The sequence below is a fragment of the Pomacea canaliculata genome, linkage group LG5 (assembly GCF_003073045.1).
Source record: "Pomacea canaliculata isolate SZHN2017 linkage group LG5, ASM307304v1, whole genome shotgun sequence".
NCBI lineage: Eukaryota > Metazoa > Mollusca > Gastropoda > Architaenioglossa > Ampullariidae > Pomacea > Pomacea canaliculata.
The window spans coordinates 28,905,538-28,923,378 of NC_037594.1; the positions used below are offsets into that span (position 1 = coordinate 28,905,538).

Below are 17,841 nucleotides of genomic sequence, written 5' to 3' on the forward strand. Positions count from 1 at the left end.
TGAAGAAAACGGGTAAGAAGACATTCCTGAGCACTAGAGAAGTATGTATCATTATCTAAGCTCCTCACCCCATTTGGAATTATTTTTAATTGCTGGAATAATGGGGAAGATAATCAGAAGCAGGCACGTGTTGATGGCGGTATCAGATCCTTAACGATGCGCATTGTTAAAAGTTCTGGCGGGAAGGTAGTTCTGGTTCATGCTAACATTTTAGTCTTGGATGCAGAGGGGGAAACTATGATGATATATCGACAATAATCGTTTGTACAGAGAAATATTCATGGCAGCGCATGAGCCTGGATCGACAAATCTGACAAATAACGAAGCCATTGAACCAAGTTTCATTAGGGTGTCTATGAAAAAGAGAGATGGACGAAACCAGAAGCCACCTTGTCTATATTGTCCAAATTCGTTTCTGCTTGGAGTCATGTTGGTTCTGGAATGGTCGAATATCTCCGAAGCAAGGACAATGAATATATTCAGCGTCGACCGAGCAGTGTAATTATTTCCAGAAAGGACATTCAGGACTCGCCGGGTTTTCTTCCAATATTCTAGGAAGAACAAGATGGGGAGAAGAGATGAGTTGTATAACTAGCCAATCCGTCATCCACATTATATTATAGATTTTCAAGAATGTGCACTTGATGTCATCGTCAATCGTATATATTGAGAAGAAGAGGGAGAAAAAGATTTTTTAACACGAAAAAAGCTGTGAAATGAAGAAGCAGCAGTATCAAAAAAAAAAAAAAAGAAAAAAAAAAAAAAAAAGGAAGAGGAATTTCTTCATGTTAAGCAATTCAATAAGATACTAAAAATTCACAAAAATATCCCCAAAAGAGAACGAGGATAGGAGACGCAAAGAACTGATTTTTCAAATGATTTATTTTTCAAAACAATCTCCCTGATATAGGCATAAAGAAATTGTTATTTCTTCGAACCCTCTCCGAAAAGGTTATTCCATGTTTTTCCCTGGTAAAATCTTCTGAAAATGTGATGAATTATGTGCTTGTTACCCACCGTCCATGAAAGGTCTTCATTGCCACCCTTGCCTACTATCATTTCAAAATAACCAACAATGTCTATGAGGTGCTCTGTATACCGGGATTAGTCTTCTGAGCTGCGAATGCAATGATTTGAGAAAATGAGGGCTTTGGGGACATAACTAATGTGAACTTTCATGTGATCCACGTAGGTATCTGATGTAATGCTTTGCTGCTCCACCTAAATGCTAATGTAGGACTTTGATCTGCTCTTAAGCCGACATTTTCTTGGGCTCTTCAAAGAACAAAAACTTCTTGTTGTAAACACTTTACCCAAAACACTTTTTGTTCAAGATATTTTGTACTAGACTGTTGATGACACACAGACGAGAGAGAGAGAGAGGGTGAAAAGTAATCCTTTAAGAACTGAGCCCCTCATGGTAACATCTCTCTACACTGGAGATTGCATTGTGGGATAGTTTTACATTTGAAAGAAGTATTTTAAAGACAATTACAGGTTCACTGACCTGCAAACTTTGCGAAGTTCTAAATATTACCATGCTGTGCAAAGAGTCTCAAGAGGTTCTGTAATCCTGCTTCTGTATTTTATTCCTTTGCACTGTGGCTGCTGTTTATGGCCATACAAGATGACAAGGCAAACTAACTTCTTTCTTTTTTTCATCCCTTTCTGTCAATATCGTCTCTTTATCTATACATGTGTTGACATTTGAACAAGGAGTGGGATTTTTGTGTGCCTCAGAACTAGAATTCAAAACATAACAGGACTGTGGCCTGTTGAAGGAGCTCAGATAGAAAGACAGACAGCACTCCATGAACTCGACAGTCCTGATTGTGAAGAATTTTTTCCATGACACTAAAAATCAAGAGAAAAAAAGTGTGGGAGCTCCAGACCCCTTCAACCCCTGGGTGTTTGTCTCTGGGCTCTGAAATATCCGGACGAGCTAATAATTGCTCTTCGTGCTCTGTCGTACGAAGGTAAAACAAAGTCGGAGGTGAGATAAAAAAAGACTTCAAACGTGAACTTCACACGTGTTTACAGCTGTTGCCTTTGTATACAAACAGTTTCCTGTTCCCTCTAATTTCAGCTTACCTGTCTCCTTCCTTCCAATCCGTCTGGTGTTTGCAAAAAAATATAAAAACCTCCAAAACAAAACAAACAAACAAAAAACGAAGAGAGAAGGGAATAGTTCGAAACTGTGACCGTTTTTATATTAGTCTCCTTTCATTCTTTTAGAAAGACAACACCTTCATGGAAATTCGATTGTCTGAGGTGGGTGCGTGGCTGTGAAGGTAAGGGCGGATGAAACTCTACCACTGCTTATCAAGATTGTTGTTTCTGCAGCTGGTGTGGGAACTAAATTGCATTGCACCCAGACACTGGCGGATGCTCTCAGTGCCTTGCTTGGATCAATCCTTCGCAACTGCCATCAGGCCACCCCGGGTGTTGAGGTGTGTTTCTGTGATTCCTTGTGCCGGCAACTGACTTACAGGTGACGGCAGTCCGCTAAAGAGGACAACACTCTTGGCTTCTGACTTTCAGAGAAAATAGTTCTCGTTTCCGGAGAACGAGCTACACTGACTGCTCCTTCTCCTGCTCCTCCTTAAAATACACACACTCCATAATGCTGAATCATGTTCATACGACACAGAAAGAGAAGACTTTCGTAATCGTGGCAAAGTATTTTTATATTTTAGAGCAGAGAAAAAAAATCAAGGCTTTCTGAGTCAAGTGATTGAGAAAATGTACTACCTGATAATATAAAAGTAATGAAAATGAATGGTGCAAATGTCTGCTTTGGTCATGTGACTCGGCACAACGCTCCTAAGATCGCTGTTCAGGGTTGGGTGTGGGAGGCTGATGTCAAGGTGGGCAGAGGAAATGCCGACTGGAGAACATGGAAGAGATAACTGATCCTGCCAACCAGGACATGCTGACAAGTTTGACACCTTCATCATCTATTACTCGTACATGTTGGTAATGCTTTAGAAAAATATAAAAAAAAACCAAACAAAAACTATCAATTCAGATATCAACCACCACGTTTGTACATATCACAATTTCTATGTTTTTATTGCCATGTTTTGAATTAAAGGGATACTCAAGGCTTGTGATAAGGCTCTGGCGACGGTCAAACGTTTCAAATATATATTATTTACAGTTACAGAGCACGAGAGAGATACAGGAGAAATAAAGGATTGGTTTCTCACTTAATTACCACTTATTAGCACTATTTCGGTTGCCGATGTTTATAAACATTGAAAAAATCCAGTGAAATCGACATTCAGCCGAGTAATCACGATAGCTTCCCGAGATGGTGAAGCAGACGAGTCTCCTTGTAACATCAGTCTCTTTCTGACGTCCGTCTCTTTGTGACGTCAGTCTCCTTATGACGTCACAGGCACAGGAAGTGTCTGAGGTCATTGCGAAGATTTGACGTCATTTTATCGTATGACGCACTCTGTGTGTAAGGCTTGTAAGGCTCTGTCTGTCGGAAACTGATGAAAAGACAATTTTGAATCTTTTCCATCTTTTCGTGGCAATCGGGTGCAGCACATTCTCGAGGCATGGTTGTCACTATGGAAACCACACGTCATAGGGTCACGTGACGGAGAACGAGACTTCGTGGAAGCAAAAAAAGAGTCCCGTGTAATTTCTCTTATTAAACACAACATTCTACTAAAAACCTTCAACGTTTTCCACATGAACACACCTATAAATAGACGAGATTCAAATGTATCCTACTCTTTACGCCATTCTAAGCAGTTTTAGTTTGCCTTTACAATCCCTTTAAAGCAGTGTTGTGAATTCGTAGTCCGAGGTCTAGATGTATAAAGGCATAAAATTTGCTTATCCTGTTACCCTTGTAACTAAAGATTTGTTATTTGTCAGTCGCCATGTCAGCCTTATTTGCCACTCAATCCTTACCCAACGTGCTGCCAACATTGCGAGACATAAATGAATGAATGAACGAATGAATTAATGTAATCGGGGTAGAACCAAAGACCTTCTAAAGACAAATGGGAATGATGTTCACTTTGAGCACCAGATAACGAAAAGGAAATACGATCTGTTACCAAACATGTTTGGTGACGACAGCTTGTTGAGATCACGAGACAAACCACAGTTGTCCATGAAAGACGAAGGCGGTCTGGACAGGGTAGACACCCTGCCTCAGTTCACACAAATTTGAAAGATGAAAAGCAGAATGATTTCATGCGCTGCTGGACACAGAAATTCCCTAGTCTGTCCCCGCGGGGCTCGAAACATTCAACTTTTGAGGTCAATGCCTTTGTTACGTTGAGGCTTGAAATTCGAGGAAAAGTTTTACAAAACTATTATTTCACACTGGTTTGTTCTGGTCCTGTAACTCATGTTTCCTTGTGGATAGATTTGTTCTTCCACACCAGTTGTCTTGCACTTATCCAATTCTCAGAGGACTAGCATATATGTGTATAGATAGGCGTGTGTGTGTGTGTGAGTGTGTGTGTGAGAGAGAGAGAGAGAGAGAGCCGTGTATACAAACTGTATATCTTCATATGACTATAGAAACTGTGTGATTGTACTCAAATGTGACGAGCCGGTAAAAACCACAACCACAGGCCAGGTGACTACACAACAAACCTAGTGATAATGGAAAGGAAAAACAAGTGAGTACATAATGGCGGTCCACTTACTGAATTCATTGTGTAAAGTGAAGCTGTTTGAGTTCGCTCAATGGAACTTTAAACCCATTCTTTCCTTTGAAGGCAACCGCCCCCAATGCTCTCTAACGACTCCATCAGCCACGTCAGCATTGTTATTTGTTATTTTTGTACTTTCTTTGTGTTAGAATGTTAAGGGCCAGTGAATTCTAACGCTGTAGTACTTGGTCTATTAAATTTCAATCAAATTATCAACCTAGGCTGAATTAAAAAAACAAAAAAAAAACAAATGCACTTCTCATTTAGACAGAGGGGTCAGTCCAAAGACCTCCGCGGGCCGTACTTTGCCCACCCTTGTTATAAAGGGTACGAACAATCGTCTTTGCATTCTATCTCAGGGAAAAAAGTTGCCAATTTTTATGAAAGTGTAAGAACCAATAGGGTATATGAAACCACGAACAGAAATATTAAAGTCATATGAATTGCAAATTGAAAATGCAGTCGTCCAAATGAGCTACAAAGACACCACCCATACACCAAACACATATCACTCGTACACCACCAATACATCCCTCATAAACACTCACACCACACATATATATATCACTCATACACCACTCTTACACTAATGTAAATAGGAATAAGTAGTAAAACTCGAATCTAATCATTAGTCCATGCCATACGGAGAATGTTGCCATAAGACAACACATTTTATGACAAACTTCTCTCTCTGTGCTTTATCTCTCCCGCTTCCTCCCTTCCTGCCAAACACTTTGTTATTTTCGTGTCACCGCTAATTTGCTCGCGAACACTTGTAGCTGGAGGAGAGACCTCTGTTGAATGTCCTCCACTAGCGAAACTAATATTTTGTCCCAGATATACACCAGTCACGAACCTCACTCACAAGAGGAAACAATCCTTTCCACTTTCCTTGTCTCCCAATGTCGCAGGCGACCGACAAAAAAAAAAATTAGGAGGAGAATAAACCTATAGTCATCTCTTCTATAAAGTAGTAGATGAATTTCCTGTCACCTTCCAGTAAAAACCCTTCATCAACACAACGGGACCTACTTCCTTCTCCACACCATGAGGGATACATGGGATCCTCACTTCATGCCTCTTGGCTGGCAAGACCTGGCGTGCCCGGGGGCCTGCTGGCTGCTCTTACACTCCTTCATTTCCTGCTGACGCTCCTCCAACCCCACGACATGCACGGCACCAAGTCTGGACTGACAGTCTGGAAACCTCGAGCTTCTCCTCCCCAAAAATCCTCAAACGGAGGAGTGAATCAGAGTCAGAGAAATGAAGTGCAACCTTGGAAATTCCCAGCTGTCGACATGTGATGACGTGTGCAGGGTCTGTTGACGAAGACGCTGGACGGTCAATAACTCCAACGGATGTGACCTCATCTGCACAAGTTCACTTTCACGATGTGAACAGGACAAGCCTGGACATTACCAGATAAGAGATTTCTTCCTGTTTTAAGCTTCTGTGATTCATTTCTGCAAGCACCTCTCTGTCTATCACAGGGCATGCAGGTGCGAGGGTTCATTCACTGGGAAACTCCATGACGAGGACATGTTGAGAGAGGAATAGAAAAGTGGGGTAAGAGGGAGACAGAAGGGTGGGGGACGAGAGAGTTTCTAAAGTTTCAGTTCAGAAAGAAGCCAGCAACATGTAACACTGCTGGCAACATGTTGAATTCAGATATCGTAACATCCTGCGGGCTTATTGACCTTAAATGATGCAGACATGGTGTCGAAAGGAGGGAAGGTGGTAGGGGAAGGATCTCCTGAAGCACAAACACGTGCACAGGAAGTTTTTTTCTTGGTTGTAAAAACAGCTGGCGATAAAGAAATCTTTCATCGGCGAGTGAGCACTCGAAACTCTAAACTGTGAATCCGCGAGACGACAACCAGTCATCATTGAGCTCATTGCTCTGATCTTCAAATTGAAAAGCAACGGTCATCGGTGTGTGGTTAGTTGGATTAGTGATAAATATTAGCGATAACAATCAAGATGGCTATGAGCAATGTCCAACATGTCATCAGCATGCCATCCAACATGCCATCATGCCATCCAACATCCAACATGCCATCAGCTCGCACTGGGATCATCGGAGGATGAAAGAGAAGAAAGAGCCGCGTGTATCTTTTCTTATTAAACACAACATCCTCTAAAACTTTTTTCCACATGAACAGACATAAAATTAGACGAGATTAAAAGCTGATCCTACTCTTTACGAGATTCTAAGCAGTTTTATTTTGCTTTACAATCCCTTTAAAGTCCCTTTTGTGATGAAGTGTAGTCGGGTGAGTTAAGGTAAGGACAGTACATGGTAACACACTTGAACATGTATCAAAAATACTTAGTCACAACACTGAAACATATCTCAAAGAAAAGTTAATACTCTTGAGTGAACAACCATCACATGAAATATCACCGAGTTAGACCTTGTGACTCATTTGTCACTAATAATGACAAACAGAAAATTTGTTTACGAGATCTCTCTAACACAGAACACCATCTTTATAAGAATCAAGTGTATTATGTCTAAAGAACAGTAAAGTGTATGATGTTCGTACAAAGACCAGCCAGCAAAGTGGATCACGTGGCGTATGAAGAACGGATAGACAAATGGATCATGTCACGGATGAAAAGCGGTCCCCGGAGGCGCGGAAGCAGCTGGTGGAGAATCGGATTTTAACTGCATTTCATGGAGCGTGCGTCAGGAAATCTTGGTGTCGGCACCGGCACTTCCGGTACATCAGTCCAGCCAGTCGACACCAGCACTCGCAGCACCAGCGTCAGCACCAGCAGCGCTCACCACCACGGTCATCCATCACAAAACACTGCAGTCACCAGCAAGGCCTCATTCATCAGGAGGAGACAACTGCAGCATTAGCAGCTCCCTCTTTGCCGGTCTTGCGTCATGGCAAGGAAACTGTAGCGCCACCTCGGGGTCTGATCGAACAATGCAGAACTTCATGTCAACAAGCCTTTCCCACCTTTTCGAAAAAAATAGTACATCAACCTTCAGGGTGAGAAAAATTACAACACGTCCACCTTTTGTGTCGGTGAACTTTGGGTGCAAGGTACCCGATCCCGATCGTGCTTACTACGAAAGAAAATTTGGCAAATTCTCTTCTTAAAATACAATCAGACTCTCCAAATTAATAAATAATTTTTTTTCATTTTTTAAAGGTTTGAACAACTTGTGGACTACCAGAAGTATTTACGACTATCACCATTTCAAATTCCGTATATTTCTACTTCCCATCAGTGTACATCTATCGTCTCGTTGGTCATTAGAAGACCTGGACAAGAATATCACCAAAACCTTGGTGGAAGAATTCTGTTATTTCAATGCCTTTTTCTCTTGGTATTTTATCTGCAGCCGAGTTTCGGGTAGAAAACCGCAGACATCTGAAACTTTCTTTGTTCAAAATACGAGATACATCATGACTTCACTGTCAATTGATAACATTCTTGATATCTTCCTTTTTAATATTGTTTCCTAGGTTTTCTTGCCAACTCTTAAGCTCCCTAAAATCAAATTTTGTTTAGAAAGAGGCTGCTGCTTGGACCCTGCTTCGACAGGTCTGGCAACTTTTATTTTTCGTGGATTTTAGTCTTGTCAAAAGGATTTCCTTCAATGACCGTGTATCTATTGTTTGTGATCACCGATCCTGTCATGAACTCCATGTGCAGCTGTGTCCTGCGTGTATCTATGCACAGTACTCTATGTTTATGCAACAAAGGCCACAAAGACAGAAAAAACAAAGACAAAAAAATGAATAAAGATGAGTTAGGGAGGGACAGAAATAGTGAGTTTTGTTTTATTTAACACTTTCAAGCTTATCTTCATTTTTTCTTTCCTGCCTTTTTCAATACTTACGTGTACATGTTTCCAGAAGATAGTCAAGTATCGAATTTGAAATGTTCCTATGTGTGCTCGTGGTTTTATTTTTCATTTAAATGCTAGGATTAATGACTTGCTTTCAGTATTTTGCTGAATGGGTTACCGTGTCATAACCTAAAAATAAATAAATAAATTTGTGAACTCTCTCTATTTGTCGAGAGACTTCCATCCAATCGGCTTTTTTGTGTACAGCAATACCACACGGTGGAGGCAGATTGCGGCCTGTCGCCCTGTTTATCCCTTTATCGCAAACGTAGCCCAGATGGCTGCAGTGGCGCACTCGACAAGACTCGTTATGAGCCGCCACTTCGAGGCCACCTGGTAAGTCTGAGCCCCGCCACCCCGAGATAACCCTCTCACATCTGATCACCTGAGTGCAGAGCGATTAGCAGCTTCCACCTCAGATTTCGATAATGTGCTTGTTGTCGCGAGCTTCACAAGGTATGTCACGTTCTGACCCCGGGGTCGTGTGGTATAATAAAAGGGGTCGAGGCGGTCTTTTCACCGAGGACAAGATCTGCTTGGAGTCCGCAGGGTGCTGGGTGCTGGCAGACAATCGCCAGCTATTGACAGCAGGAGCCACTTGCAGTGCCCCTTTAATAAACCTCTAAGAGATTAGCGGGACTTAGGCTGGACATAGACATTATTAGTTCAACGCTTGTCCCGTTGTCACACCCGTATTGATTTTGTCTTATTCCACCTCGACTCCACGCAGTCTTGCAGTTGATCTCGAGAAATATAAAAATATGTTGTTTATGTTTTTGCGAAAAATATTTCTCTAGCTTTGTTTTCCCGAATTGTTAATGTCAAAGCCAAAGTTAGGTTGTTTTTGCCCGACTGCCATTTAATTAGTGTAATCAATCACTCTTAATAATGAACGAGCTTTGGTTTTACATTTGAGAAAAATAGTTCCCGTGTGTGGCTCAGATGACGAGAAAGTCTTCCTGCTCACGTGACCAGAAAGCTTCAGGTGCGTGAGAGCGAGTTCCATACCCACACTTACTCTCAACTCACTTGTTTCGGATTATACCCGCATTCCAAGCTATCGTGAACTTCTTAATTTCTGAACAAGGTTATAGAATTTGATGTCTATCTTGTCTCACAGAAAGCACATGGTCTCGTTAATAAAGTTTAACGATAGGATATGTAAGATTGTAAGAGTTGAAACTTTAGTAGCAGGTAAAGCAATAAGAACAGCATCAACTGTAAGAAATCCTCCAGCTTCCTGGCAGCATACCAATACTTTGACACTAAAGGTGAGAGAAGTCAGGGTACAAGTCATTCCTATGTAGATAGAAAGGAGGTACTTCTGTACTCAGATTACAGGTGTCAAGTTCAAGACGTCTCCCAGAGGCCGGGTGCACACCCGTCTAAAGTATTTATAAAATATTAGCAGTTCCTCTGAAAATGCTTGGCGTTAGAATCCTGCTAAACCGACTCTGCGGCTAACCTCTGTCACACACACATATATATATATACAGACATGCGCCCAGGTGCATAACAAGCCGTTAAGAACGAGCGCGACCGTGTACCTGATCCCCTGAAGTTTTTTTTTTGTTTACCTGGGCCCAGGTGTATAACAAGCCCATAAGATGTAGCTGGTGGTTAGCACCAGTCACCTGCACTTCTTATGTCTGGTCAGCATTTAGAGCAGGGGTGGGCAATTAATTTTCCCAAGGGGCCACATGAGAAATTGGGATGGTTTAGAGGGCCGGACTAATATGGTTGACTCAGTTTTACCCAATACTATATATATATATAGGATATATACTGGCGGGCGGGCCGGTCAGAGACAGGAGGCGGGCCGGAAGCGGCCCGCGGGCCGCCCCTTGCCCAGGTCTGATTTAGAGGAGCGTACCTCGCGCATAGCAACATTCTGTGCAGCCGACCCCTGGGTTGTGCCAAAAAGTCAACTCTGCTCGTGGAGATATATTTCGTGTTTGATGAATAGCTCACAAGAATCATTAAATCATTACGAAAAGGCAGGAGACATAAATCATCGGCCTGAACAAGAGGTGAAACGTGTGAGTGTGTGTAGTCAAAAATGTAGGATTATATGTGATAAAAATAAACTGAAGCACTCCTATACTCTTTTTTAAAATGTTGTTTTGTGATTAAAAAGTTTATCTAAAAAATAGAATCGTAGGCAGGAGCTTTAAACAAACTGGAAAAAATGTAGTTAGCAGTTAAATCAATGTTCAGTGTTCAGTGTTCTTCTCTCTGTGTAAAGGTTAATTTAAAAGCACCTACTGTGAGTATCGAAAGACACCCGGAACGCCCACCCGTGACACAAAGCAGTATCAAGGGTAGACAACATACATACAACAGAATCAGGAGGAAACAAAAGAAAATGTCAAACACAACACTGTTTGACACAGCAAGGTGATGTTAAATTTAGAAGTTTAGGTAAAATTATCAGATAAAAATATATATCACTCATAGACGGCCACCGTGAACTCGTCGATCCAAATATCGACATTGAAATAAAGATGAGCACGACAATATCAGCAAAGATTGAATTCTATATTTTAGTACCTCCTCTCTCTCATGTCATAATGTGCATCGGGAGCAGGGTGCAGACATTTGTGCACCTCATGCTTGTGGAATGTGTGTTTTGAAACAAAGGACAGAGCTTGACTGATATACTTGCTCTTCTTGCCAGTTGGCAGAGTGAAGGAAGCAAATCTGTTCAAATCTGTGCCAGCCTGTGTGTACTTGCAACTTGTATAGTTTATTGTCTGCTGTAATCTTTCTTTTCCCAGAATAAAAGACTCGTGACGCAGAAGAAATAAAATAAACATTACAAAATACTTATTATTACTTGTAATAATCAATGCGATAACTATCATATATTTATATTGCGGTTATTAAAAAAATTACAAAATAATAATGTTAATAAAAAATATATATAATATCAACAATTAAAGTATGTTTAAGTATGTAGTTTAATTGATTAATAATAAAACTGAGTTTTAAGAGGGCTTGAAGAGTAAGAATAGTCATGAACAAACATCGAAAGTTTTAATCCATCTGACAATCTTCAAAGCAACAATTGTAACAAAATGTCCAGGAGGAATCAATAAGCAATAAATGGAATGCTCAGGCGAGAGAAGAAAATGTTAGCATGTTTCAAAAAATAAATATAACAACTAATCTGACATTTTTTTCCCACACACAACGACCTATGATAACAGGCCACGGACAAGGGACACAAGAGGTCTCTCTGTTACCTGAAAGGCTTGACAAAGGTCGAACACAGAATCCAATTAGAGGCACAAACGCAGGTGTTTATGAAGCGGCGAAGAAGTGACCATCGAGAAGCATTACATCCGTCACTCGCCTGCACGTGCCCTGACAAAACGCATGCGCCGACGAAACTGGAACTTTTTTCTTGCCGCTGCACAACCACGAGGCCACACGCGCTTGTCAAGGAAGACGAAAGATTAATGTTGCCGGACGACGAGATTCGGAGTCGATTACGTCCGACACACGTTCCTATGCCGAGCTCGCGCGCGCATGCAGACACACACACACACACACACACACACACACACACACACACACACACACACACACACACACACACACACACACACACACACACACACACACGCATGCACACACACACACACACAGAGGCGCTCGAGGGCAACGAGGAACAGAAGACTTCCCCTCCCTCCCTAGTCGCTGTCGAACACCAAATGACAAGTGATTTTTCCATGTGCCCCGAACTAACTGACTTCTTTATCGTCTTCCAGTTAGCTTAGTCAATAGCTATCCGTCTTCCCGAGGTCAAGGCTGATTCAGGGGGCGGCCAGGACTGCATGGTCAACGTCTTCAACATTAATCCTGACCAACATCGGCAAGCGCACGCACTGGGACAATCCCTCCCTGTCCCTCCCTCATGTTCTTTGACGATCTTGTCTGTCTCGGTTGTAATCTATAAACATTTTTCGATTCTCGATGCCTTGATACAGTAGTCCTGTCAGCGTGCTGTCTATCTGTCTAGTTATCTATCTTGAAATGTACATACGTTTGTCGAGCAGGGTGGCAGCAAGAAAGGATATTAGCTCATTTGAATATGCATGATGCTAGACACACAGATTTACAAGGTGTCTAAAAGAGATAAACAAAAAAGAGAGGTCAGTCTTCCTGAATGTTCCGCAAAGAACGATTGTGATTCTCACAAACCAAGTTACCGAGGGCAATGACATTGCAATATGGGGAAAAACTTCAGTCGCCATCATGTACAACCTATCTGCGGCAAAAGTACTACATTCTTTTGAGAGTCTGCTTGTTTTCAAATCCTGCTGACCACATGACAGTGAAATTTATTTATGGTATGGAGACAAAATATCTCCTGCAAATCAGTCCAGGGCGAAGTGCTTTGAATTGATGGACATGATTAACTTGCTTTGCCTGTCTTTGAAATCATTGCAAGGTTTGCTTCGGAATTCTACCGATAACATTTCGCTGTTTCATTTTGTAACTACAGTTATTTTCTCCAAGTCCCTCTGTTAAGTGTGTAAGGTCAATACAACTTTGTTGCTTTGTAAAGAATCATTTCCGAAGCCATCGGGTGTGCGTATCGTAGTAGGTGAGTATCGCTAATAAAGTTGTATAGTTACACATCTGCATACCAAGCTAATACTTCGTGTCCTTGTGTACAAAGTAAGAGTGAACACGAGAAAATAATCCCTGATAATAGCTACACACACACACACTTACTTTATTTGTTCTACGATTTATTTAGACAGAAACTACAAGGAGACAAGACAACCCAGGAGCAGAGATCACTGCCAAAAAGATACTCAACCGGTCGCCAAGCAACGAGAGACACCGGGCTTCCCATTCCTAATGTTCCTGTTGGCAGAAACCTTATTTATGGCGAGAGTTTTGCCTACATGGAAGTACATTCTTCATGACATACCTCTCGCGGGTGGGAGTCGGAGTCGCTCCTCGTTGTTATCAAGGAGTCAGGAGATTTAGGAGAAATTGCAGGTCGGCAAGCAAAGCGACATCACTCAGCAGCAACGGACGAGTGTCTGAAAGAAAAGTTGGATAACAGTTCGTTAAGAACCTACGTAGAGAAAGGATCGGATTGAGATTGAAAAGAAAAGAGAGAAAAAGAGATGATACACTGAGACGCACGGTAAAGGGAGGTAACATTATTAAAAGAAAGCTACAGAGACCAAGAGATAGCTACACGGAATGAGGGATGGCTACAGAAATGAGAGACTGAAAGACAGTTACATTGACCGAGAAATTAAGAGACTTGTTCGGCAAAAGTTTAGAGGCGCCAAAGTCGAGTTCGTAAAATGAGGAGATAATTAACAGTTAGCAACCTTCATCTTTCTGTCTTCCTTCTCTAAATAAAGTTTACAATATTGTATCTCACCAAATGTGTTTGTGTGTGTGTCATATGTTTATGTCTGTGCATACCTATGCCATGTCCATCCCCCAACGTTTGACGGGGTGCAGTATGGGTAAGTTTTGATCAAATAACAGCGAAGGGAGGTAAGCAGCGTGCTCTAGTTTATTTACGGCAAACGTTTGACCACGTAAACACTTCACCCCGCACAGCGGTGGCTTGTTCCAATGCCTGCAGGCCAGCACCATACCCCGCTTCCTCCCGAGCCTCGGCCGTGTGTGTGTTTATGGCCGAGCCTATCGTTATTTCCGACTAAGCTGCGAGAACGCGGAGGAAATTAAACACACTGGCGCCATTGAATCAATCAGAGTAAAGACAGTGAGTACGGGTAACAAGCGGCCCGCAGTATCCGGGTACAGCGCGTGGAGAGCATCCGGGGATCTCAGACATGCGCAGACTCACTCTCTGAACATTTGTGATAGCCCGGATGACGAAGCCAGATAACCTTCACACGTCATCATCTGAGCAGTCCACCACTAGGACAACGTGTTTCTACCTTACCCACCATCGTCGTCGTCATCGTAGTCGTCGTCGTAGTCGTCGTTGTTATCGTCATCATCGTCACAGCGTCGTCAAGAACATCTTGAACCTCAAGAGTTAAAAAAAAAATTCGAATAAAGGAGCAGAGAAGGACAGAGATAGAAGGAGGAAGGTGGGTGTGGAGGATAGGGAGGGTGTCGACTAATAAACACTGCACCTCTTCACCTGAAGCAAGGTCCAATCTAGCGCTTTCTCTGTAATCGCCTTTCTATCTTGAATTATGGAGCACTGTCGAAATAAACTAGAATATCTCCTCCCGACGATGCACGCCCTTAAGCGGAAAACAAACCTAGTCTGATACATCTGTATTCAAGAGAGAAAGAGAGAGTGTGAGAGATTGACGGTGGATGGCATTTTTGCTTCTGTGAGTTCTCAGATAACCACCTGAGAGTAGAAATGAAACCGTGAGATGAAAATCACAGAAAAATATTCGAAAAATAGCTTCTGCAATAATCGAAAATAAAAACTAGTTACAGGGGAAAATAAGTCAAACTGCAAAACAAAGTGCTCAGGAATAAAAATGAGGAGAAAGACAAACTGTAAAATCCAGAAAACAATGTAATGTAAATAGAAACTGTAGAGCACACCCGTACCTTTAAAAAAATACCCGAGGAGAAAGCAAATTGTGGAATCCGAAAAGGTAAAATCTACCCCCGGGACGGGATTTCATTCACACAACAGTTAAGAAGCAAGACACACCAGACACTGCCAGCTGCTAACAAATTTTTCCCTCCGATTTTATCTGGCGGGTGGCGAGGGCGGGTGGCGAAGTACCGGGGTGAGGGGCAGTCGAGCAGACACCACAAATATCGATGGCTCACCAGCCCGAAGGTCAAGGTGGGGTGGTGGGTATTTTACTGTTGAATCACGCAGATAAGACTTCAAAAAAAAAAAAAAAAAATCCAGCATGTAGAGGCCGTTGACATTCTCGAGAGACTATACTTTCGTGTTCCCAGGTTTAGTTTTAACTACAATGGCTGCGGCATGATTGAAATCTTTTTTGCATGAGTCTTCGGCACAAACAAACATGAAGGCAAAGTGGGACTGGTGTAGGTTAATCCCCGAACAAATAAAATAGGATTTCTTTTACCTTTATCTAGAAAGTGGAAACAGAAGAAACAGCCAGTCTGTTGGTATTGTTGATATTCAGAATGTCCTGCTGACAGATGTTCTTCTGAGAAAGTCGTTTTCTGTACTGACAAGTCCGAGGAATTTAACATATTTATATAGAGCTGCATCGTGGCTGGACTTTTATATGGCTTGGATGATATGAATGGTCAGGCATTTGGGAAATTTCACACGGCCTGATAAAAATCCGGCTGAGGAGACAAACACTGGGGATGAGATCCAAGGACCACGAGATTCTGTCCATTGTTTGTGTGTGTGTGCGCGCGCGTGTTGATGAGAGAGATAGGAGAAGAGGGTCATGGGATATTTTGTGGTATGTTCGCAAAATCTGAATGTATGTATACTGTATATATGTATATGTATATTGTCTAGTCGCACGTGTGTGTACGTTTGTTTGAATGAAAGAATATCTTGAACTGAAGCTCTTCTCGAGTTTCCAGCAGCTCTCTGTCGATCTGCATCAGGTAACAAAAATTACAAAAATCCTCTGACATTGGCAGTTGCTGCATTTTCATCACAAATATCGTTGTTTGAGATCAGTTTCTGTTAGTAAACCGATCTTGCTGCTACTTGGCTTTTATAAACACAACTTGTAGTCAAGTTTCGTCTATCTCTATGTCGATCTCTATAGATTGTATCTCGTAATTTCAACTGAAGGTGTGCAGGCTAAAAAAAAAATTAAGATTACTTTATCTCAAATAAAAACTAAACTTCGAAATATTATAGCTGAAGTACAGTCCACATTTTGTGCATGAAAGGTCTAAATGAATACAACTCATCATCGAGCGACAGGTTCTCTTGATTGGGGTAAAAACAAATCCGTCTACCCTCTTAAAACTATGTTTTCCAGTTTCGGTAAAAATGCATCTCCTAGTTCAAAATCGGAAGAGGCTGATATATAGAATATATAGATATATAGATATATAGAATTTCTGGCAGCAAAATGGCACATCGAGCCATGAACCAGTCATGTAGTACCCACTCCACAAACACCCACCCCGAGATATAAAATCAAAATTTGTCTAGCTGAAGGCAATAAAAAGCCATCTCATACACGATCATAGTATTACCGCCATCTTTCCATAAATATTGTTTTGTTGACACGAGATCGCGTTTTAATCATCGAGCGAGAAATCTTCGGAGACAGCCAACGCTGCCATTTGTAGACATTGGCTTTGGTGTTCTTCCTCGGAAGTCGAGGAGTTTCTTTAAGGATGGTCGGTGATTGCTTCCACCCTGAAGGGATCTTGTACTGAGTGAGAGAGGTAAGGAAAAGGAATACAGAGTACTCGACAGCCAGTCCTGCCAACAGGTGTTACGGAGAATGTCCCGAGACGAGATTTGAACCCAAGGACCTTTCACTCCGGTGGTGACGAGCGAGTGTTTCAACCACTACACTACCAGGTGCAGAGTTGGCCCTTGATTATCATGCGTAAAAGCCAACATTTCACCACTCAAGCATGATAAACAAGCAAGCTCTCTTGGCATAAACGCACATCCTCGGGAACTGCTTAGCTTCATGCGGAGCTGCTTGCAAAGGGGAACAATCTGCTCGATTATCCGCCCCTGATGCGTAAAAGCATCTCTCTCTGTTAACCGCGATTGACTCAATTATCCACCCTGTGACACAGTGAGCTGATTTCTCCATATATATATACACACACACAACAACATCTACTCAGTTATCCATGCGACACCTGCTCAACTCTCCATGACTATAAAAGGCGATGTGACAAAGCCTCACTCAGCTCTGACAAATACCGAAATTTAATCTCCGAACCACTTTAGGAAACATCGATTAATTTCATTTTTTTTTAATTTTAAGAAGATTACTGTCGAAACTGTAGACAGTGAGCATCAAGGTTATTCTGTGAAAGCATGATGTTTTAAATTCAATTTTACTGAGTAGGAGGCGGCATATGGCATCCAGAGAACTATTTTTGCCCGGTATTACAAACAACGGCTAGTCTTAATATCATGCCACACCTGTAGCACACTCCCACACTCTCTGGAATCCTGCAGCCGCCACTCTCTCCTTCTCTCGGCTAATTAAGTGAAGCGGTGTTTGTTGAAATTTCCCGGTGACTGTCAATTTGTGTCGCCATGATGCCAGGGCCGGGGAAGGGCCTAACCTGGGCTCGGCTGCGTTTCGGTGAGACCGAGTCTCCAACCTATTG

The 17,841-nt window shown here is 42.0% G+C and overlaps 1 protein-coding gene across 5 annotated transcripts in view; it reads right to left on the reverse strand.

The window, feature by feature from the left end:
- Positions 1–17,841, reverse strand: part of LOC112564969 (calcitonin gene-related peptide type 1 receptor-like) — a 64,255-nt gene that overhangs the window by 44,625 nt on the left and 1,789 nt on the right. For 4 of the 5 annotated variants that reach the window (XM_025240150.1, XM_025240152.1, XM_025240154.1 and 1 more), the window contains exon 2: positions 13,496–13,610. The gene's annotated coding sequence lies outside the window, so the exon portion shown is untranslated. Of the gene's footprint in view, positions 1–11,795; positions 12,116–13,495; positions 13,611–17,841 lie in introns of those variants that run through there. The other variant, XM_025240153.1, reaches the window with a different exon arrangement.